This window comes from Thunnus albacares, chromosome 4, assembly GCF_914725855.1.
Source record: "Thunnus albacares chromosome 4, fThuAlb1.1, whole genome shotgun sequence".
Lineage (NCBI taxonomy): Eukaryota > Metazoa > Chordata > Actinopteri > Scombriformes > Scombridae > Thunnus > Thunnus albacares.
The window spans coordinates 36,993,025-36,999,024 of NC_058109.1; positions in this window are offsets into that span (position 1 = coordinate 36,993,025).

Genomic DNA, 6,000 nt, shown 5'->3' on the forward strand with positions numbered 1-6,000 from the left:
ATGATTTAGAAGGGAGCATGTGTGATCCTGGTAAGTTTGCAGTTCTTTTGCGTTGTCAGTGGTCAGTTGGAGGTATTAGTCAGTGCACCATTGTGTGAAATGAGAAATGGAGAGTTGACAGGCTGTGGTGGAGTTATTGTCATTAAATTGTCCCAGTATAGCAGTGTCATCAGAGTATTTGTAGTATGTGGTGATGGGTGAAGGGCTGATGCAGTCATTTGTGTAGAGAGCGTAAAGGAAGGGACTGAGGACACAGCCCTGAGGGGTTCCACAGTGTTTCCCTATAATTGTACAGGCCTGGTGGGCCACCAGGCCAACGAGGGCCCCTGCCAGGCCAAAAAAATATTTTTGTCAATGCCAATAATTATGCCAAATATCCATTCATTCGGAAATCAATAGCGTTTGAGAGCCTCTTTGCAGCCTGTCCATGTGCACCAATAGTTCCAGATAGTCTCTTAACCTATTTGAAAGTGCCCTGGAAAGCACTTTGTAAACAGTGCACAATAAAGCCACAGGGCTCAAATTCTCTAATAATGCCAGATCTCCTTTCTTCAGCAGCAATGAGAGTACAGCTCTCCAGATGAGACTGGAAGTAGACCTCCTCCATAATCGCTTATAGAAGTCTATGGGTAAGCCATCCAACCCTTCAGGAGCTCTGCAACACAGTGTTCATCCCATACCCCTTTTTGACCAAGACAATTCGAGGGCTGGTCCAGAGCCAGTTCCTAATCTCAAACCAGTTCTTAACATCTCAACAGCCACAGAACCGGCTCTTGTCCAGGAAAACTGGTTCCAGAGTGGCACCAACTGTTTGCTGGTCTAGAAGTTAGAACTGCTTAATGTCAGGGGCTGGGGGTGGGATTATCGTGACCAACCAAAATCAAATCTCCAGCAACATGGTGGAAATTTTGAGCCAGGCTAAAAGTTGTTAATATGTCACTTTATTAAGTTAAAATATTTTTTCAGGCCAGAAAGAAACCATTTAGATTCCTAATATGTGGTCAGTTTATCCAAATAACACCTGTTTGGAAATTTGCTGACTACATTTTTGGAGATGTGAGGAGCTGTCCAAGACAGACACCCGTCACAGTCATGTGAGTGCATCCATCTTTTGCACAGATTACATTAATGAATTGCTCTTATTTGCTTTTCACTCGCAAAGCTTTTATTGCACTTGCACTAACATAACAAGTGTAGTGGTCACTGTCTATCTCTCCTCTGATCTGCTCCGTGTGTGTGTAGCCAGAGGTTGAGCCAACTGCGAACTGGCACCAGCACCAGCCCTTCACCAGTAGTAAGCTCCAGTTGGTGAAAAAGGGGCAACAATCTTCTGCCCCAAAGACCACATTACAAAAGTCAGCAGCATGTTTCATCATTTCCCCTGGGTCTGTAGTCACCCTGCCTCCAGGAAGCGTAAGGGAGGTCATGTGTTTCCTCCTTGCTACATTTTTCTCCAAATTGAAAAAGAAGGGACTTGGAGCATTTCATCTCCTTAATACTAAGCAAGCAGGATCTCACCAGCACCCCCTTAACCATCTGCTCCAAGAAGACACCAAACTCCTGTCTCTTCCTCTCCAAACTATTATCACTGCCAGGGCTGGTATTAATTCCCAATCCATGCTCAATTTTCTTTATGTCATCTAGCTGCTGGACTGCTGCTTTGACCTTAGCTGTAGAAAAAGCTGTATACTGCTGCCAGAAAACTCTGACCTGAACCTTTCCCACAGCTGGCTTAAAATCTCAAATTGACCCTTTCTACTCTTCCATTTTTTCCAAAGACACCAAAACTCCAATGAAAAGCACTGTCTTAGAGTAGTTTAGTGCCAATAAGATTTGACTGTCTTACCAGGAGAGACACATACATTTATTGTGATGATGATCAGTGAAATCTACTGGTCTAATTGAACTGCTAACCATCTTGACCTAATACTCTGAGAAGTATACCTGAAGTATACCTCCTAAGCTGGCTAGGCACACTAACCCAAGTATACTGCGTAACAGCAGGATGTGGACCCTCCATACATCTATTAAATCTAAGTGACTAATTAACTTTCCCTCAACACTTCAAATCCAACAAGTTTTTGCTGAATGGTGACAAATCTAATAAATATATCAGCATCCTGACAACACTCTGTCACCTTCAGTGATTTGCCAAAAGTCTCATCCAAAAAATTGTTAATTTCAACTAATGAGTACCGATCACCTAATCCTGTGTTGGATGGACAAAGGTGGCATCTGGGCGGATGCCATCCTCGCTGAAAACCAACTGCGTACTGCACAATAAACCAACTAATGCATAAAAAAGTACACTTAGCTGATCATGCAGAAACAAAAGATGAAGGAAAGATGAAACTATACCAAGAATAAGAATAGAATCAAATTAGAAAATCTGTGTCACATGCACTCACCACCAGTCACGCTCACCCACAACTCCCAGCATGCACAGAGAAAGAGAGAGACTAGAGTTAAGGTTAATTTAGTATATCTATATTTTATATTAAATACGCTATATTATGTGTCTCACCTGGGAAATTGTTTCTAGTGTGGTGTGGAAAAACTTTACTCAGATATGAAAAAAACAGCAGTAAAATCTACAAAGCTTTGAGGGGCGGCTAACCACTTTTTTTTTTATTATAATAGCTTTCAAATGTGCATTTTAGCTTCAAGTAATGAGGAAAATACTGGCTATTCAACATTGTTTTTGGCACAGAAATTGTATGATTTAAAAATTAAAACTCAGCAGAAAATGCCGTCTATCAGCAGCTCCGGTCTAAAAATATCAGTATTGACACGAAACTAGGACCATATGGGTATAACCCTGGTAGACACACACAGGCAGCTGCAGCTAACAGACCAAGCAGGTCTATTTAAAGACCCCCAGGGTGGTGGAGGCAGGGTCCTAGCACATCAGTGTAGTGGTTGTGGCAGTGTGCATACAATGATTCTGGATAAAAGTAAAGGTCTGATTAAAAAGGCAGAATATTGCTTAATCTGATGGCTTGCATGGTGGCAGAAGTGTTCTCAGTCTGTGTTAGTATCTCACAGGTATGCTTAAGCAGATGGAACAATAAGCTGGGTATAGGTGCCAGCTGACTAAGGTTAGCCTTAGTCGACATTTGGTCTACTTATTGGAGGGCTCTATATTATAATTATGCCTTTAGGTCAGAGGTCATTGGGTCCGTGTGTGTGCTCCCTCACCCACACAGACAGATTGTTAGGCCCGATGGAATTATAGTGTTTTTGAAAATATTAAACTTTTCCTCCTGGGCTCATTATCCTCAATATCCACAAATAGCATGGATGTATTATGATAAATGTATTGTGATAAATCCTCGTGTATTCTCATCATGTTAGCTCACAATGATCAGAACATTCGAACATTGTTTGAAAGTCTTTCAGAAAAGTCAGACAAAAAACAACATTCTACATATTTGTCTGTTTTTCAATTTTCTACTGTACAAACTGTGTTCTGGCACCCAAGAAAAACAACTTTCTCCTTCCACGGTGGAAAAATTATGTTTCCTCAACAATATAGCTCACAATGACAATGACTTTTCTGAAACACTTTTGTGTTGTCTCATTGGAGACTTCAGTGTCATCTTTTTAAAAGTGAAACACATAACAGTAACAGACAAATTCACTAAATAATGTGATTCATTCGGGTATACTGTATACTGATATTTCAGACCACTTTCCAATCTTGATGACAAAGTAACTAATTGAAAATTTGACAAAACGAAATATGAGTAGTATCAAAAATTGATTTGATGGTCTATCCTGGGAAAATGTGTACATCCAGACCAATGCAAACTGTGCCTACCAGTCTTTTTTCAAATCTTTTAATTCTGTCCTCAGCAATGACTTATTAACAAAATAAGCTCTATAAGCTTCTGCCCATTTTTCATTTCTTCTACCTTAAAAACAGTGTTCTAGGAGCGTCTCACTAGATAATCACCTTTCCACCTTCATGGTGGATAAAATCATGATTTTATCCACCAGAATCATATAAAAACAGTGATTTTATAGAGAGATTCATTATAGACAGACAAAAACCTTTTGTCTCCACTTCTGTCCAGTTTCCACTGTTTCTTCCTTAAAAACAGTGTTTTGGTAGCTTCTTCTTAGCAAAACACTTTTCCACTTTTATGGTGAAAAATTAGTGGTTTTTCATCAGATGTAGCCTAGAATCATAGAAAAACAGTGATTCTATGAGGAGTTTGAGGGTACACAGAGAAAAACTTTTATCCTTCACTGCTGCCCGTTTTCCATTTCTTCTAGGTGTTCTAGGAGCATGTCTCTAGAAAAATACCTTTCCATTTTGATGGTGGAAAAATAGTGCTTTCTCATCAGATTTACTACAGTATCATAGAAAAACAGTGATTCTGCAAAGAGTTTCTGGTTAAATAACATGTTTTTTTTCCCATCTGACTGTCTTACACTGTTTCTGCTATAAAAACATTGTTATTGAAACTTATCCCTAAACAAAAACAAAACAAAAAAAAACAAAACACTTTTCCACTTTCATGTTGAAAACATAGTGTTTGTAATGAGATCTACCCCAGAACCATAGAAAAATACTGATTCTATAAAGAGTTTCAGTGTAAGACAAAAACCTTTTTGTCTTCACTTCTGTTTGGTTTCCACTGTAGAAACAGTGTTTTGGGAGCTTCTCCTTAGCAAAACACCCACTGACACAGTTGGTATGTCCATTGCTAGCTAGCTTACAGCTAACAGACAGTAATGTATTTTGGCTGTTTCTGGTGAATAAACACGAGCCATATTCGCACAAGTAACGCAAGGCAAAATTTTGCTTTGAACACAGCTTGATAATTTGGGAAAACATTTGAAGCATAAATTGATCTACTACCACTTGATACGCACATATGGTTAGTGTTGGGCCTTGACTACAAGTTTGGCAATCAGCAATAATTAATGATTATCAAGATAATCATTAATTATTAAAATCAATAAAAATATTATTAAGAATGAATAATCGAAAGGGCACCACCCTGGACTCAGGGAAAAATTCAGTCAATTCAGTCCAAAGTGTACTAATCTATCAATTTGGAACTCTGATTAATAATTAACTTAATAACTATAAACAAAATCACCATATCAATAACTAGTTAAGACTGAAGGATTTTGGAGTTCTTTGCAGAGCAGAGGTTTTCTTGTGCAACATTAAAACAGACAACGGGTATATCCAAAAGCATTTATTTAACAAAAAGGTAAAAGAGCAATACACACAATATTAATCTAGCTAAGTGTACTTATGTACAAGCGTATGTGTGTGTGTGTGTGTGTGTGGAAGACAATGGCAAAATGGCTGAAGTCACCTGGTGACTGAGCACATGGCATGGAGACAATATGGCCGTCAGAGGGAACTACAGAGATAAAAGGCCAGACCATGTGATGTCTTGCATCTACTGACGTAAAGAAAAAGAGTTCTGTGTGTGTCTGCTGTAAGCAGGCCACACAAGAGAGCAGAGAGCTGCTCCAGCTGCAGCCGTTAGGAGAAAAAGCGAGGAGAGGGGGATCTCTAGTTTTGTCAACCTGGATCCATGGGTGGAGCTTCACACTTTAGGTGCAAACAACCCAGGACTCAGGTGTCTTGGAGTCTTGAAACATGTAGCCCACTAGTGAGACCCAACATTATCATCTGGTTAGCTGCATTACAGTGGTCTGAGAAATGCGCAACACTGAGTACTGGAAAACTGGAAATACTCAATACATTTAGATATCTGAACTCAAGTGTACTGAGACAACTCAAACACTCGAACTTCCCAGTACTATAAGCATTCCCCTACTGATGGAAGTACTGAGGTGCATTTGAACAGTGATACATTCCTTTGAAAGGTGACGTGTTCACTTACTGTTTTAAAACTTTCATTTTGTGACTGTGGCGAGTAATGCTCAGGAACTGCAGATTAGTAGTGAGCCCAGGGACTGCAGATTAGCAGGTTAGCATTTTCTCATCTGAGAGAAGGATACCTAATGGCT